Below are 19,616 nucleotides of genomic sequence, written 5' to 3' on the forward strand. Positions count from 1 at the left end.
GGATATAGACCTGTGGAAGTGATAATATTCAGGAGCTCTGAATACAACAAGATGGCAGAGGTTGCTGAAAAGGACAACCCAGTGCTAGTAAAGATATGAGGCGTGGAGGCTTCCACTTCCCCTGAAGGTGCAAAGTGAGCTAGATCAGTAATTAATATACAGAGATTAAAGAAAAAGAATAGAAAGCATCTTTAGGTTTCTCTGGGTACTGGCCTTCCAAGCATGGGCCGTATATTATAAAAGTGTATTCTTTGTTTACCAGGATAAAACAGTCTGCTTGATTAGCGTCTGATCAATTACCCTAAACATTCATTCCCTCCACCACTGGCACATGGTGACTGCAAAATTCCTGTTTTGCCAGCAATGCCTGGACACTAGAAGGAGAATAAACTAAAAATAAAGGCTAGTTTGCTATCGACCACACAGTCCACTCATCTTCTGTAACTTCCAATAGCCCATCGGGATGGTGTGCAACTTGGAGGGGAAGCTGCAGGTGAGGTGTCTGTCTGAGGCCGATGTTCTGCAGCTTGTGCCACAGGCAGAGACTTGGCAATAAAAAGTAATGTGGTGAATTGTGAAGTCATTCTTTTGGGTATGAAGAAAAAGGGAATAAATGCTACTAATGTCATGGACAAATTTTTATTGGTTGAAAGACAAGTTTCTAAAAAGGCATTCAAAATCCTTGGCTTTACAGAGGCATTAAAGCAAAGATAGTCTGCTAAAGCTTTGAATCTTTTGCACTGGATATTATTTTTTGCACTATGACTTACCATTTTACAGTTGTCTGAAATTCAGACTGTGAAACTCACTGTGATGATTGGCAACTACATTTCTGTCCTTGTGCCCAAAATGACTACTCAATCTGAGCCAGTTCAATCGTGTGTATTAGCTATCACTATAAGTGTTTAATGCTGGTATTCAGGGGCATGCAGAAGTTCTATTAGTCATGATTTTAACGTGCAGTCAATATTCAAAGAAACAGGTCTCTCTCCTTACTGGCATCTCAACTTATCTGCCTGCCTCAGAATGAGATCAGCGTGCTACCCCTCCCTGTTATCAACAGAACTACCATTTTACTGTTGCATGGGTTACACAACAAATATCCTATTTGAATATGGGCATTTCAGAGACTGCGTGAAGAGCCTCTGCAATTTTTGTCATGGGCCTGGTGACACTGCTAATACCACACAGTTGGTGGGATCGAGTGGGAAGGCCACCTTGTAATCTGAAAATTTAGAGGGATGGGGGAAGCAGTCCAAGAAGAAAAAGTCTTAGCTTTTCATGTTATGTGTGTACAGTAATTCCCATTCCCCTTGGAAATTCAAGCTCCTCACACACAGTGATCTCTGAGGTTGTTAAAGCAGTGGCATCAAGGGGGAAATAAGTCATTAAGACAGCAGGGCTGCTGCTTCAGCACCCCTGGTTCTCATTACAAACATGGTATATTGTACTGTAAACACACACTGTGAATATCTTTGAACACATATCCCCCATGTTCTGATCCCATGCTCTTTGCAGAACTTCACAGAGGTGCTGACAGGCAGTGTATCATTGCTCTGCCTAACATTTATCCTCAATCTATACCTCTAAAGAATGGTGCCAGGGCTGTACTGTGGTACCGCAGGTGGTGTAGCTGTCTCACAGCGTCATTGACCCATGGTTGATTCTGACCTGCAGTGCTGTTTGTGCAGAGTTTACTCATTCTCCCTGTGACAAGGTGTTTTCCACTGGGTGCTCCAGTTTCTTCGCATGTCCCAAAGATATGTGCTTTTTTGGCTAAATGGCTACTGTAAATTACTCTAGTGAAAGTAGAAGCAGATTTGGGGGTTGGGGGGGTGGAAGAGGGTGATAATAGGTGTGTAAGAAAATAAGTTACAGGGAAATCAATAGGTGAAGGGAATTGATGGGATTGGTCTGAGAGTCGGAAAAAGGAAGAGCATGAATTTATGCAGCTCAGGGATATTTCCTTCCTGTAGCTTTATGGTGAAAGAAAAATGGCAGATCATTCAAAGTCTGAAAAATCAGGTCATAGATGTGCAGTGTGCTGCCTCCCTCCGCACACGTGACACACATAATAAGTGCCTTGGTATATTTCACCAAGATAAAGGTTCAACATAAATATGACATGGTTGTTGCTATGTTATTGTTAGTATGTGCAAGTGAGATAAAAGAAAATTCATGCCAAATTTACAACTGTATCCAGCTCTGTGTTCATATTTAGTCAAAGGTCTAGATTCTTTTCCACCTGTGACGCTTAATGGACACATAATGTGGTTCAGATTTCCAGAAGAACCTCAATGAATTATTGGAATCCTTCCCCTCTCAGAAAGCTGACAGTTAATAGTTCCTCATGACATTGCAAGAGCTATTTGCTCAGCATCTTACTGGCTATAAAGAACATCTGTGTGATGCTACAGTTAATCTTAAGAGGTGACCTAACATGATTAATCTCTTAGCCTTCTTGAACAGCAAACTCAAAAAGATTAACCAACAAAGTCATTGACTAAAAGACCCTCACTTGATACAAAATTGAACATGAAATATGTCACCTCAATAACAACCTGCACAAGAGTATTATGGTGACAAGAACAGACAGCAGAAATACTGGAAATGCATTTGACTGAGAAAATAAAAAATGTTATCTTAAAGAGGTTTGCCTAATAACCCTTAAATGCTTTTCTCTTTAGCTCTTCACCTTTGAAGATGGTCTTGGAAGCTGACAATAGTTACAAGGACATGGGAATAAGGACTGTATGTTCTGCCCCTTGAACCTACTCCACCGTTCAATTGATTTGTGAATGATTCTGCATTTTCATTCCACTTCTTTGTCCTGATTCACTTGTTTGATAAAAATCTTTCACCTCAGGTTTGAAATTTCCAACTGACTCAACCTCAGCAGGTCTTTCATGGACAGAGGTACATCTCCACCACTGCTTGTATGATGAAGTGCTTGCCAACATCACAACTGAGCAGATGAATAGAGTTAAGCTGTTTTTGTTCCCTTGTTCTGGATACTCCCACCCAAGGAACTAGTTTCTTTCAATCTTTCCCAATCAATTACTTTAATCATCTTAATACCTCAATTATGTCCACAATCCTTTCAGTGCTGCAGCCCTTCCAAGGGTAATTTCTCTTTCCCAAGGTCTGATGCCCGATGCAGAATGCCGGACTCTAAAAGCATTGGATGATAGCACATTTCATATTTATGCGCTGGCAGCATTCTTGAAGGGTATCACAGCTCCCCTCCCACCACTCCCCCTTTCACTGCATTACAAACCCTGTCTAATCTCTAACTCATCCACTCCAGATTAAGGGTCTCAACTCGAAACATCAACTGTCCATTTCCCTCCACAGATGCTGCCTGACCTGCTGAGTTCCTCCAGCAGCTTGTTTTTTGCTCCAAATTCCAGCATCTGCAGTCTTTTGTGTCTCTGTCCAACTCCCTAACCTGTTCTATTTCAGATGAAAGGTCAAAGACTTGAAATGCTAACTCCATGTCTTCCTCAATAGATAGAGTCTGACCTCATTTTATTTTTATGCTTATTAAGGGATTCTGAGATGACTGCTCGCACTCCCCATTCTTTCCCACTTTGAGATCAGCTTGCAAGCTACACACTTGGGATCAAAACTGGGAACTGTCAATATCATGCAACTCATGCTCACCTCATAAAATTAGCGCACTTTAGGAAACTTTAATATGAGTCTTTTAGGTTGCTATTCAACTTATAATTATTTCTCTAAACCAACAACCATCATGGGTCAACAGATAAATCAAATTACAGCCAACTTCATACTTCTGGGTTGTAGTCACTGTTGTAATGTGAAAGCAAGATTCCACAACCAAATAATCTGTATCCTTCTGATCAGGGTTCGAAGACCACTAGTGCTCAGGACATCAGGAAGAACTCCTCAGCTCATGTTCAACATTATATGATAGGATTTATTATATCCACCTGATAAGGTAGATACAGATTCAGTTTAAAGTTTCTTAGAGGCAGAGAGAGTCACACAGCAATACAGCAGATACAGACCCTTTGGCCCAGTCAGTCCATGCCAACCACGGTGCCCACCCAACTAGTCCCAATTTCCTGCGTTCGGCCCATATCCCTGCAAGCCTCGTCCCTCCATGTACCTATCCAAGTGCTGCTTAAATGATACTATTGTACCTGCCTCAACTACTTCCTCTGGCAGCTCATTCCACATACTCACCACCCTCTGCATGAAAAAAATTACCCCTCGGGTCCTTTATAAATCTTTCCCCTCTCACCCTAAACCTATAACCCCTAGTTTTGGGCTCACCTACCCTGGAGAAAAGACTGTAACCATCCACCTTCTCTAGGCCTCTTCTAAAAGATGGCCCCTCTAACAGAATCACAGAAAGGATCAGCATTAAAGGAGATAATTTGGTCCATCCCATTCCCCCACCCTCTTCCCATAAGTCTGCAAATGTTTTCCTTCCAAATACTGATCCAGTTCTATGTCCAGCACTACAATTGAATTTCCCTCCACTACCCTTCAGGTAGTACACTCCATCTCTTCTTTCAATGCACCGGGAGCATCAACCTAGACTGAGTCACTTGGAGAACTCAAACCCACAACTTGTTAAATCAGAGGAAAAAATAAGATTATATGAACCATGGAACTGTCTATTTTGGAGAAATGACAAACATTTGGAGATGTTCTTATCCATAAGAAAATCTCTGATCCTCTCTTTATCCATAAAAACAGGCTGTAACTCTGAACTATTCCAGGAGACACATGGGCTATGCAGCTTTCCAGGTCTCTATCACTGGAATACTGGCCGGAAATACCTGACCTTCCAGTATGTATCTTTATCTCCTGTCAGAAGATGAATGGGTGGAGTTTTTTCGCTAATCATTGACCTTTCACTCACTGGTGAAGCTGGTCCTTCTGCACACCCCTGGGAACTGGAATCTTCTGGAGTTTGTCTCTGCCCCCAGCCTTCCAGGATCTGCCAAGATTTTCTAGTGTATTTGAACTGCTGAATGATTGGAGGACTCTGGCTAGGGGAGACCCTGGGAAGGAATGGCTTGGTCTGGGACTCTGGGGTGGTGGCGATAAGGCAGGGGCTGGTGGGGGGAGTTTAAAATTTTGAGTCTTACAATATTCAGTTGAATTCTCATTGAAACCGCTGGTGGAAATCAATCGTGGACTGTGGCCAAGAAACAAGACGGGGACCTCAATGTAAGTGATAAATGTCGTAAAAACTGCTACAATTATCCCTTCCTCAGGACCCTCCATACTTCACCAGCAACATCCAGCATCCACATCACTTACAACTCATCACTTGTTGCTAGTTGTAAAAAACACTCCACTGTCAGATTTTCCATGTCGAACAGGAAATCCACTGGATTGTCAGTTTCTCTCGGATGCACAGTACCGCAACAGTTTCTGTTCAACACTACTCCCCCCATCTAAACTGTTCCAAAGGAATATGACAGGGTGGCAGGGAACAGAATATTCTGAATGCATCTAGGCATAATCTTATATAAACAAAATTTTAACATAACTTCATTTTAGAACTGGTTTTGTTAATGCAGGCTGGTTTTGTTCATGATTTCAGTTGTTGATATATTTGATCAGATGGTGTGGGAAATTCTCCAATGACTTATGTTACTGCATTGTGGTTAACGTGAGATAACTACACAAAACAAACAGGATTTGAAAGATCTACCTGCCAAAAGACTCAGTTAACTGTGCATATTTTTTTTGTTACTGATTTTTAGTTATTTTCCGATCAATCATGATGACCACTTACAGTTTAAGACCTTAAGACCATGTAGTGAATTTCCTTTGCATCTTCAGAGTCATAAGAATGAATATTAATACATTTGAGAAACACGATTTGACCTTTTGAGTACTCCTTAACATGATAAACTATTTTTTTGAGGGGATGCCTCTTTAATGCTAACGTCATGGACCAGTCAGCAATAAGACCACTACAGTGTTAGATTCATTGGTTGAGGGATAGCCAAAGCAGTGAGGCAAGTAGCTGATAAATAACGATGGAGCCGAGGTCTGACCCACTTATGGTACAGTCTCAAGGAGCTTTATGGCCCCCTCCTGTTGCTATCTTTCCCATTTCTAAAGCAGCCCCAAAGCTGTTGAGGAATAAATAATAGAAAATCCAGATCATCTGTAAAATCCATTTACCTGAATGGCAAATCAAATATCTCCAAGTTTGACTGTTTAGTTATGCCAGAGATTAGAAATGAAGAGGAAGCTGCATTCATAAGAAAGAAATCAATTTAAATACAATTTTCAATACAAACTGAACAAAGGAATGATTTATGTAATTTCAACTCTTATATTGGCCTTAAATTTCTATTTCTCACTTTAAATGCAAAGGTTCAGAATCCAAAGACGGATAAACATTTGCTGATGCCATTCAACTATATTATGTTAATTTTCTTTCGTTATGCCTGACCTTCCTTTCATGCTGTATTTGAGTTCCTACTGTTCCATTTTTGTCACACTCTGTGTCACTATTTTCCATTACAAAAAAACCCTCACCAACATGTATAATGGATTTTACCAACGTAAATGCTAATTGTGCTGTTTGAGTTTCTCTGCACAGCTTCTCCATCTGTTTGAGAGAGTTCAGCCACCACCTTCTCAGTTACTCAGATCAGAGACTAGACTCCTCTCTTGGAGTCACAGAGTCATACAGCACAGAAACAGGCCTTTAAGCCCAAATGGTCCATGCCAAACAAGATTCCTATCTAAGCTCGTTCCATTTGTCAGTGTTTGGCCTATATCCCTCTGAATCTTTCCTCGCAATGTACCTGTCTAAGTGTCTTTTAAATGTTGTTATTGTATCTACCTCAACCACTTCCTCTGGCAGCTCATTCCATATTCGGACCACCCTCTGTTTGAAAAAATTGCCCCTCAAGTTTCTATTAAATCTTACCCCTCTCATCTTGTTACATTCAAACAATCTTTCTCTGCCTGGCTATTTCTAAAGCTGATTTACTCACCCTTCATCATTCTAGTGGTCATACAGCAGTAGGTAACTGATAAAAGCAGAATATCTCCTCTCAGTTCACAAGTATAACAACAAGCTTCAAAATGCTGGTCACTTTAACTTTCTGTCTCATTGCCTCTCTGTCCACTCTTCTTGCACTATTTCGATAAAGCTCAAGCAACAAGCATCATATCAAGTTTAACAATGAGTATTCCCAGAAGTTTTATCTCAAGGTTTCCAGCATTTCTTTTAAATTCTGATATTAGCTCAGCTTGTTTGTTTTTTGTCTTTTTTCTATTTGGGAGTGGAGGATATGCACAGCCTGACCTTCGGGGCACGACTTCCTCCCCTGCATTTCACAATTTCCACATTCTTTTGTCTACGTTCTCACTCATTAACTGCTCCCATTCACTCACTGACCAGATAACCTTGTTTACAGTTTATTCCCCATGGTCACCCCATTTTACCCTTTCAGACACATCCCCCACCGCCTTCCCCATCCTCCCTGCAGCTTAACAAGTTTCTTTTGTCTCCTTCCCAAATCTGACAAAGGATCTTCGACCTGAAACTTTAACTCCGTTTCTCTTCACACAGATGTGGCCTGATCTACTGAGTATTCCCAACATTTTCTGTTTTCACTCAAGTAGTTTATCTTCTTGAAGAAATTCATCTAATTCATATTGGGATGAATCAATATCAAGTGCTTCCTCACCTTATCCCATGGAAATCTGGTCTGTTTACAGAAATAATTCTGAAGTTATCCCTTTTGCTCAGTTTACATTATCTATGGTTTTGCCGCTGGGGGCAGTGAGGAAAGCTCATCACAGTCTACACTATTCATTCACATTTAAATCTGAAAAGCAATGAAATCACATCTCAATGTTCTCTATTCAACCAGATCATTAGTATCTTTATTCCTTGGTGAACATCAAAAGATAATTCAACATCAAGGTAAATATAATATTTTACGCCTTGAAAACTTGTGACTGTCAGTGCATTTCTTAATGTTTTCTAAATTTCTTCTAGTTCTCATTCTCCCAGATCCCCACATTTCCGCTACAGCCTCCAGTCATTTTCTTCTCAAGGTTGGGGCCCACTATATTGTCACTTGCCTTGAGACTCCTGTAAACCATGACCCATGTCCATCTCTGTGCTGTTCTTCCCTGAGTTTGGTTTATAACCTAACACAGGTAAAGTAATTTCCACCCTTTTACCTGGCATGGCGTAAAGCAGCCACCATTATTGTAAATTTTGTCTGTTCAGACTTCTGACTCCTTGGAATCGTATGCCATGTAGCAATCTGCACTAATACACACTTGTATTTAATTTTAAATATTTCCTGTCCATCAGACTCTGGACTGCAGGATAAAATTTAAAAAGCATTTATGTGACTGATCTATTTTTTGGGGTTTCAGAAGTCTTTACTTGACAGATCATTTTTTTCAGTGAACTGCATGCCTCTGATTCATCATACACAGGGATTAAAACTGCAATTGAGGATGGTTGTGTGCTGAACTGGTAATCTGGAGAACTGGATTTTTAATCTAGAGAATCCATGTTCAACATCACACTATGGCAGGATGAGAGCTTGAAATTCAGTTGCAGTAGGATGCTGGAAGTAATAATACAAAAAATATCTGACGTCAGTAAGAAGAGCACACCACGAAACTGGGAGATAGGCATGAAAAGCTGTTGGGTTCACCAATGAACTTTCAGGCAGGAAAATGACCACTTTTACCTCTGCATGCCTGATAGTAAAATAGTTCTGGATAGGAGGAGGCCAGTCTGCCCATTGAGCCTGCGAAAGTTCCTTAGAAGTGCAATGTCGTTAGTCCCATCACCTTCTTCTTTCTTTGTATCCTGACAATTTCTCATCCTTTAAGGAATTATGGAATTCCATTTTGAAGGGGACTGTTGTACCTGTATGTGCTGTCCTGCAGCTGTGTATTGCAAATCCAAAGTCCACATTTCATTTTGAAGTGGATTGTGCCTCCTCTGCACAGAGACATACAGCACGGAAACAGGCTCTTCGGCCCAACTGGTCCATGCCAACCAAGATTCCCATTTAAGCTAGTCCCATTTGCCCATATTTGGCCCATATCCCTCTAAATCTTTCCTATCCATGTACCTGTCCAAATACCTTTCAAATGTTGTTAACGTATCTGCCTCAAACACTTCCTCTGGCAGCTCATTCCATATACTGACCACCCTCTGGGTGAAAAAGTTACCCTTCAGGTTCCCATTAAATCTCTCCCCTCTCACCTTAAACCTATGCCGTCTATTTCTTGATTCCCCAACCCTGGGAAAAAGACTGCGCACATTCACCCTTTCTATTCCCCACATAATTTTATACACCTCTATAAGATCACCCCCCATTTTCCTAAACTCCAATTAAAAAAAAGTCCCAACCTGCTCAACCTCTCTCCATAATTCAGTCCCTCAAGTCCTGGCAACATTCTCATAAATCTCCTCTGCGATCTTTCTGGCTTACGGCATTATCTTCAATCTGGTTATCGAACTAGAGAAGACACTAACTCGATGTAGTTGACATCTGATAGCTCCTTGTACCTAGCCTTTCAGTTGCATCACAAAACCATCAGGTGAACTGCAACAGTTCAAGCTGAAGGCTCACCTCTGTCCCCTCACAGACCTCAACGTGGGTAATAAATACCACTTGTTAGCAATGCCCACAATCTTCAGAATGATTTCTTTAAAAAAAATGAAGATACCCAAAGACTTTTCTTTCTCCAGATGGATTTTCCATGTGCTAATCAATGATTGTAGCCCCAGCTGGCAGGCACCATCTACTCATTTTGCTTCAATATTGCTTTACAAGGTAGAAGGGATCATTCGGCCCATACAGTCCATCCCACCTGAACTCTTCTGACAGTTGTTGTACACTGCTGTTGCCTTTGCAATATTTGCAAAAGAAAGAAAAGACTTGTATTTACATTGTTCCTGCATCCCACAGAGCATTCCGTTGAATGAATTACTTTTATTGCAAATACTGTAAAAGTACCAAGCTCCTGCCAACAGCAAGTTAATAATGAACAAACAATTTGAATTCCATATTTCCACATGACATAAGAGGAGGTTATTTGGCCCACTGAGTCAATGGCAGCTCTTAGAACAATCCTATTGTTCCACTTATTTTTCGTATAACCTATCCTCTCACACTCACCCTGATTCTCTTACCACCCAGCTGCATCAAGGGTCACGAAGAGGGACTAATTAACGTAACTATCAACATATCTTTGGCATGGGGGGGGGGGGGGTGGGGCACGGTGATACTGGAGCTCCCAGCATAATATCAAAGGCATTCTTTATGTCTAAATGCATCACATCTGCAGTAAAAAAGAAATGCTGGAGATACTCACCTGGTTAGGTCATCAGGTCATCCATTCTGATAAAAGATCATCGACCTGTAATGTTAACCCACTTTCTCTCTTCCTATTACCTGGCTTTTATGCATGTATATTTTAATTATATTCAACAATATACTGCAGGAAGCAATACAGGTAGTTTACAGTGTATACAGTGCAAGCACCCCTGAATTACAGGGAGGGTTGCGTTCCGAGAAAATGGTCTTTATCTCAACTTTCTGTAACATGAAGCCACGTCATCTATGCATGCAGCAAGAAATGCCGGTTGAAAAAAAATAAATTTTGTATTTAGTTTATTTCACATAAATTTCATACAAGTAAATTTCTATTCCATATCCCATATATTTTGGTAGTGATTTGTGAATTCTGTAAGGGCGAGTCTCCATCAGACTGCTGTAAAGCAGGGATCAGCTATATAAGGAAGAAGATGGATTTTCTAGGCTTGAGTCTATGGGAAAGAAAAGCAAAAGGAGAAGATTGCAGAGATAAGCGGGGAACAGAAAGGGATTACTGGGGCGGGAGTGTCTTGCAAAGATTTGAAAACGATAGGAATTTCACATTCCAAAAGTTGGTGACTAGAAGCTGATTTAGATAATTGATCACAGGGATGGAGAGTGATAAACTTTTATCACTTTTACATTGTGAGGAAGCTTAGATGGCCATCCTTATGGTATTTGTTTGTGTACACACTTACTATATGGATAATGATTGGTTGCTTATTGGTACATATTTCAGAGTACATGCAGCACTAATTAAGAACTTACCCACTGGGGCACTTAGCTACTGTGGCAATGTTTTGGATAATTTAAATGGGAGGATCCAATGTAACAGTTTCCTTATAATAAAACTCTGGTTCGCAATGTGGGCTTTGAGGAGGATAAAGGAAGATGTTGGGGGATATAGATAGGCTAAGTCAATGGGTGACAACATAACAGATAGAATACATAGTGTGGGAAAATAAGAGGTCATTCACTTTGGTAGAAAACAATTGAAAGGCAGAGTAGGTTTTAAATGGTGATGGATTGAATAATTTTGGTGTTCTTGTACACAAATCACTGTAAGGTTATGTAATGAAGAATTATGCAATTAAGAAGTAAAATGGTATGTTGGCCTTTCTAACAAGTAGATCTAAATAAATGTATATAGAGGTCTAGTAAGCCTACATCTGGAATATCGTGTACAGATCTGGTCAGGTCTCCCACCTAAAGAATTGGAATTTGAGAATGCCTGCATTGGAATTGGTTTATTATTGTCACTTGTACCAAGGTACAGTGAAAAAGTTGTCTTGCATACCAATCATACAGAACAATTCATTGCACAGTGCATTGAGGTAGTATACAGTAAAACAAAACAGAATGCAGAATAAAGTGTCACAGCTACAGAGAAAGTTCAGTGCAGGCAGACAATAAGGGGCAAGGTCATAACGAGGTAGATTGTGAGGTCAAGAATCCATCTTATCGTACAAAAAGCATATACTTGCAACAGAGAGAGAGTATAATAAAGATTCTCCCAAATGATTCCTGTGATGGGTAGTATAAGAAGAGATTAAACAAACTGGGCATGTATTCTCTTCCATTTTGAAGAATGAGAGGTGATCTCATTCAAATATACAAAATTCTTATGGGGCTTGACAGGTTGGATGCAGGGATGATATTTCCCATGGCTGGCTTATCTAGTGAGAGTCTCAGAGTAAGGGGTTGTCCATTCATGACAGAGATGAAAGAAATATCTTCACCCAGAGTGTAGTGAATCCTTCAAGATAAAGATTGGGTCCTTCTGCTGCTCACTAGGGGCCTCTATGTGCCCTCAATGCATGGCCTCAGGGTTCTCAATAGCATCCTGAACACTCCTTCTTACTTTGAGCAGTAATGGCCCAGAGGTTCCCAAGAGTCAGTGGGGATGTTGCATTTCTTCATGAAGACTTTGAGCACTTCCTTGAATTGTCTTCTCTGGCTGCTGGTAATCTCTTCCCATGACAGAGCTGAACTGAGTGCCTGTTTCAGGAGTCTGGTGTTGGGCATGCAAACAACATAGCAGCCTTAGAGTAACTCGGCCTCAATGCTGGGGATGATGGCTTAGGTAAGGACACTGATGTTGGTTCACTTATCATTCCAGTGAAGTTGGAGGGTTTTGCAGAGACAATGTTGGCAACATTTCCTTTGCCTTGCGATATCTACTGAAAGAAGTCCATGACTTGGAATCAAGGGACAAGGGGTTAGTTCAGGGAAGTGGCATTGAGCTAAAAGATCAGCTATGATTGTACTGAATGGTACTGCTGGCACAAGAGTGCAAATGGCTTACTCCTGATTCTTTTTTCATGTTCTTCTGTCAACGACCTTTCATTAAAACAGAGTTTTGGAGGAACAGCTGGATTGAAGTCATGGATGTCAAGTTGCATGATTTTGATCTCCAGTTTAAAGGTGACTCCATGACAATAGGTATTTAATCAGTGTGACATGGAAAATGTTAAATTCTGCTGTACAGTGAATATCACTTTGACTGGAAGTTATCTTCCAACTGGCTGTCCAAACTATAAACTCCTGCTATGACAACCTTTTGCATTCCTTTGATGATCCTGTTTATTTTAAAAAAATAAATCATTGCTAAGATAGATCATATTACATTACTGCATCCATCATTGCGCAGTCACAAGAAATCTGCTGATTAAGTGCGTACAAGGTCAGGAATCATGAACCCTGCAGCTCCTCCCTATTACCACTGCCAAGTAGATAATATTTTGAAGTAGCACCACAGCAAAAATATCAACAGTTCATTTGTTATGGTCCAATGGACTTTGGCTTTACCACAAATGGACTATGCAATTCTGACTTATTATAACCTCTAAATCGACAGCAGGTCATCAGTTCAGTTAAACCACTAAAAAGAAGTTCTTTAAAATAGTTAACATTATTTTCAAAACATTCATTGCCTTCAAATGTTCACACACTGTGCTCCTACAAATGCAAAACTTATATATCTAACTTGATTTCAGCCCTGAAATTTTTAACAATGCATCCTCCCATTATCAATGCTGGAGGGAAATGATTACAATACCTAATGAAGGCTAAAATAAAACAAATCCTCTCTGTAAAGATGCAAAAAGGCCACGCAGTACATCTACCGACTGCCACAAGATGGTGTTCCAACATTGTAGGCACTGATTAAAATTTCTGTGATTGCTTTTCCTTCTCTTTGATCATTTGGATGAGTTTGCCATGGGAAACATTATGAGCCTGAAAATTATCTTGTTACAATGCTCCCCTGTGATACGAGACCAGTAGAAGCAGTGATATCTCCACAGTACCATTTGAGAGTTGATAATTTCATCCCTCGGTAACCACATCGGCCATGTTTTCTCTAGTTTGCCTTTCAGGAGTTCATGACAAGCAGAGGTAGAGCCTTATTACAAAATACTGTGGCAGCACAACCATAACAATTGGCAGCAGTTCTGCAAATGAACTATATTACATATCTTTTCTTCCCAGACATGTGGCACATTTTGTCAAAATACGAAGCTGAGAAGATGAAACTGGTTCAAAATGCCCACAGTAAACTAGATAAACCCTTGGGCATGAAAACAAAACTAAATTATTCACCCTGACTGGGGTGAATGTAACAGAGCTCCACCAGTGAAAACAGCTGGTTTTATTCGATTAAATTTCTGGTCCGTCAAATAAGTGTCTTCATTTATTTTAATGTGGGTGCGTGGCTAGAGCTACTAATACAGGACATATCAATTTAAAAATAAATAAATAACAAGCAAGACCTGATGTGACCAAGTTTGGAATTTGAAGGCCTGCTGATTTTAGGAAGCATGGAATTCCTTCAATTGGAAGAACTGCTGAAGATGGCGACCAAGCAAAGAGGCGTCAACAGGAGAGGAAAAACAAAGTCTGAAAGGTTAAACTTCAATCAGTTGTATGAACTGGACAGGTAGAATCTTGAAACATGGGAAGCAAGGTGAAACGGAAGGTACCTGGGGACCTGGTTATGCATTGTAGCTTTGGCAGAAAGAAGTGACCCAGAGAAGCTGAATGTGCTTCCTCTACATCACCTCCTGTTTCTTCAGAGCTCGAGTCAGGAATTTTCCTGCATCTTATATTCAAGAAAAAACTCAGTCAGCATACTGTGTGGCACCGGTGCATTTTATCATGCAGAACCGTCAAGCAGAAAATGATGTGGAGACATCCTTGTTACACCTATAAAATACATTCTCTGTTTTTAATACAGGGGCTTCAATTATTGTTGTGCAGATATGCAGGAAATAGCAATAATCAATGGCAAGGGCCAGTGGAATCTCAGAATGCAAAGCAAAAAGAAAATGTTCAAATAGAATGGTTAAGATTGAAGTGGCTGGTACAAATGAAAGAACTACACAGGAGAGGGTTTCTACTTCTTTATTCTTTCACTTTAGTGTCGGGCATTTTGCATTTTGTAACATTAAACATGAAGAGTGATAACAAAAAAAAAAGAAACTGCAAGTGCTGGAATTTGAAACAAAATCAGAAAATGTTAGAAGAACTCAACCAATCTAGCAGCATCTGGGGAAAGAGAAAACAGTGAATGAGTTGGGTCAGGGACACTTCCTCAGAACAAGGGGAAAGAATATAGTGGTTATGGTTTCAAACAGAGCTGGGGGTGGTGGGGGGGTGCTAGTGGCATGGTTAGTGGATAAGTGAGCTGCAAGACAAAAGACAGGTCAGGAGAAAAGGAGCATGAGTGCTGATCACAAGGGAGGTATTTTATCGAAATGAGGTTTGAAAGTGATACACGCACGATAATGGGAAACAATGAGAGCAGTTTATCTGAAGTTGAAAAATTCAATGATGATTCCAGAAAGCTGCAAAGTACCCAGTCAGAAGATAAGATGTTGAAAATCAAAAGAAAAAAAAAACTGCAGATGTTGGAAATCTGAAACAAAATCAGAACATGTTGGGAAAAACTCAGCAAGTCAGGCATCTGTGGAAAGAGATGTTTCAGGTCTGCAACCCCTTCAGAACTGGGAAAGAAAGAGATGCAAGTAGGTTTTCACTGGGAAGGAAGGTGGGGAGGATGTAGAGAATAGGGAGTGGCTATAATGAAACAAAATGGTGACAATTAGCAGCATAGTAAGCTACTTGGCCTGTGTAATGTGTTGTTAATGGGGGATGCTAGTCAAGGTAATATGTTCCTCTAGTTTACATTGGGCCTCACTACAGCAGCGAAGGAGTCTACACACAGGTTGGATTGAGAATTAAAATGCAATGCAACAGGAAGATCAGGGTCATCCTGCAGAGTGAGCATGGATACTCTGCAAACCAATCACCCTATCTGTGTTTTGTTCTCCAATGCAGAGGAAACCACATTGTGAACACCAAATGCAGAACAGCAGACTAGAAGTGTAAGAGAATCGCTGTTTTACCTGGAATAATTGGATTCCTGGATGGTGGGAAGGGAAGAGCTGACTGGAGATGTGTTGCATATCCTCCAGTTGCATGGTAAGGTGGTGTGGGATGGGGAGTGGTGGGTGGGGATGGAAGAGTGGATCAGAGATCCACAAAGTGAGCGATCCCAGCAAAATGCTGAAAGGGGATTTATGGTAAGTTGTGATTTAGGGGTTTCTATACTTGATCCTCTCTACATGCTCTCTGTTTCCTATATCATTTTCATAGTGCCTGGTATAGGATAACATTTTCCCTCTGGAGTCTGTGCAAAATAGTATTCTTTTAAAGAAATGCCTTGTAAAGTCACCAGATCCAAATTTTCAGCTCCGAATAGTTTTACATTTTGTATCTCCTCCTTGGTGGCTTGGGAACTCACCAAGAACCAAGTACTGAAGACAACTGGAAGCAGCCAAAAGAAGTCAACCACACTGCAACCACAGAAACGTCAAAGATCTGAGGTCATTAAAACTGGAGAGGTGGTGAGGATGAAGCCCACAACAAAGAAAGCAGAAGGCAACACACCTTCACACCTCTGATCATATGAGGTTATAATGGAGGAGATCACCCACATCAAAGGAACAGGTGCCATCTCAGAAAGATGCTTACCTAATGGAAGCAGATACAGAGATACCAGAGGATGCAAAGCAACACTACAACATTTCCACAACAACATGTCCAGGGAGCACTAAACCAAATAACATCAGATCTGGCAGACTTTATGCCAAACGGCAGCACACTTGTGCTGTTGGTAGTGAAACTGCTGTACAGCTCCAGCAACTGGATTCAATCTTGATCCCATGTGCTGTCTGTGTAGAGTTTGCATGTTCTCCCTGTGACCTTATAGGTTTCCCAGGTGCTCTGGTTTCCTTCCAAATCCCAAATACATCCCAAAGATGCACTGGTTGGTGGGTAAATAGGTAACTGTAAATTATGGGTGACAGGAGAAATGGGGAGAGGGGATGCTTGTTAATGGACACGTGTGACAGAGATTGAACTGTTTTTTGGATGCTGACTTTTTTAAATTTCTGTCTTTCACTTTTAACAGGGAGGTAACATATCCACTAATGGTTGTGAACAATAATCAGTTTTAAGGATGGTATCATGTTCTCTATGTTGCTGCAACAATATTTAGTGTGGAAAGTCCTGGAGATTTTCTGCCTCTGTTAGACAAAACTAGAGTAAAATACTATGCTGACATTGTGAGCTTTTCTTTAATTTAGTGAATTTAATTTAAATTTCAGAATATTTTCTAGTGTTGTAGGGAGAGGTACTCAGGATAGGAAGGTGACCCAAAATTTCTTTGGAACATTCAGTTTTATGATCACATTTTCTTTGAGAAATTGGAAAAGTGTGAATCTTTTAAAACATCCTCCCATTTCATTCAGAGCTGCATGCATGTGCAAGTGGATCTATTTTTTAAAAGAGAAAAGTTTCCAAGTGCAGCATGTTCCATACTTTGTTCTTAATTTCAGAAATCTTGAACTTGTCCCCATTTTTTAAGTAAACTAGACATTGTTAAGTAGTGACTTTGGCACTGTGGTTAAATTACTGGATCAATAGTTCAGAATCATGCCAAGACAAGAGTTTAAATTCAGTTTTTTAAACAATCTGGAACGAAATTTAAAGGCTGTCAGACACCGTAACAGTGACCATGAAACAACCAGATTGTCATAAAATCCCAACTGATTCACTGTTGTCCTTCAGGGAAGGAAATCTGCTTCCCTTACAGATGAGACTGGGTGTGTGACTGCCAACCCATTACAATATGGTTGACTTTTAATTGCCCTCTGTCAAAGTCAAGTCAGACACTTTGCAGACAAAATGCAAAACTGTTTGGAGCTGAAAATTTGGAACTGGAGATTTGGAGCGAGAGGTTTCAAAAGAGGTGAGTCTCTGTGCTTGTGAGGATTCACCTAGCAGCAGTCTAAAAGAGGCACATTTGCAAATTGTTAATAGTTGATTGGCTCACTGGTGAGTTAACAGCAGCCAACAAAAAGAAGTAAGGGTCAAGCAGAGTAGCCATTTTGAGAGGGGCTGCTGTCTAGTTTGTGCTGCTGGTTGTTGAAGTGTGGGCTTTGGTGAATACCAGGCTTCAGTAAGGAGGGTGAGCAACACTAAGCTAAGGTGAGGGTAGGTTCTTACTCTTTTTTTTCTCTTTATTTTCCCTCAAAGCTTTTTAGTCATGGCAGGTGAGCTCAGGCCTGTGTCATGCTCCTTCTGTGCAATGTGGGAACTCAGGGAGGATGCTAGTGTTCCTGATGACTGTGTGTCTAGCTGCAGCTCCTGACAGACTGCATGATGGCTCTGGAGCTGTGCATGGATTCACTCTGGAGCATCTGTGATGCTGAGAATGTTATGGCTAGCACATTTAGTGAGTTGGTCACACTGCAGTTTAAAGGCTGAGGGAAAGATTGGGAATGGGTGACCAACAGGCAGAGCAGTAGCAGGAAGGTAGTGCAGGAGTCTCCTCTGGCCATCTCCCTCCAAAACAGATATACTGTTGGGGGAGATGGCTCATCAGGGGAAGGCAGCAGTAGCCAGGATCATGGCACCGTGAGTGGCTCTGCTGCACAGGAGGGCTGGAAAGAGTTACAGAGCTATAGTGGTAGGGGATTCCATGGTAAGGGGAATAGACAGGAGCTTCTGTGGCTGCAAACAGGACTACTGGTTGGTGTGTTGCATCCTACATTGCAAGGGTTGGGGATGTCTCAGAGTGGCTATGGGGCATTCTGGAAGGGGTGGGTGAACATCCAGTTGTTGTGGTGCATGTAGGTATCAATGACATAGGAAAAAAGTGGGATCAGGTCCTACAAGCTGAACTTAAGGAGACAGGTGCTAGATTTAAAAAAGTAGGGCATCAAAGGTGGTAATCTCAGTATTACTACCTGTGCCACATGCTAGTCAGAGTAGGAAAAGCAGCACAGTTAGGATGAATATGTGGCTTGAGCAGTGGTGCAGGAGAGAGAGTTTTAGATTCCTGGGGCATTGGAACTGGTTCTGGAGGAGGTGGGACCAGTTCAAACCGGATGGTCTACACCTGGGAAGGACTGGGATCAATGTCCTTGGGGGATTATTTGCTGGTGCTGTTGGGGAGGGTTTAAACTAATATGGCAGGGGGATGGGAATCCATGCAGAAAGACAGGGAAGCAAAGTGGAGATCAGAGCAAAAGTTAGAAAGAGAAGTAAGAGTGGAGTCACCTGGACTCCACTCAAAAGTAAAAGTCAAATGCAAAGGACCCAAAGGTTACTAGATTTTGAAAGGACAATGAGTGTAAGGGCATTTTATCTGAATGCTCATAGAATTCAAAACAAGGTCAGTGAATTTGTGGCACAAATCAGTACAAAGGGGTATCATTCAGTGGCCATTACAGAAATGTGGTTGTAGGATGGAGGTAAGTGGGAATTAAATATCCAAGGGTATCAGGAAGGATAGGCAAGGGAGGTGAGGTAGTGTTCTTAAGAATGAGATCAGGGTGATAGTGAGAGACGATATAAGATCTAAGGAGCAGAATGTTGAGTCCTTCTGGGTAGAGATTAGGAAAAATAAAAGGAAAAAAATAACTGGTGGGAGTTGTCCATAAGCCACCAAATAACATTAGTGGCACAGGCAATAAACCAAGAAATATTTGATGCAGGTAAGAATGGAACAGCAGTTGTCATGGGGGAACTTTAACTTCCACATAGATTGGGTGAATCAAGTTGGTCGAGGTGGTCTTGAGGAGGACTTCATAGAAAACATCTGTGATAGCCATCTTGAACAGCATGTTAGTGAACCTACAAGGGAAAATGCTATCTTAGATCTGGTCCTGTGCAATGAGACAAGTA

Source organism: Pristis pectinata, chromosome 10 (assembly GCF_009764475.1).
Source record: "Pristis pectinata isolate sPriPec2 chromosome 10, sPriPec2.1.pri, whole genome shotgun sequence".
NCBI classification, from domain to species: Eukaryota; Metazoa; Chordata; class Chondrichthyes; order Rhinopristiformes; family Pristidae; genus Pristis; species Pristis pectinata.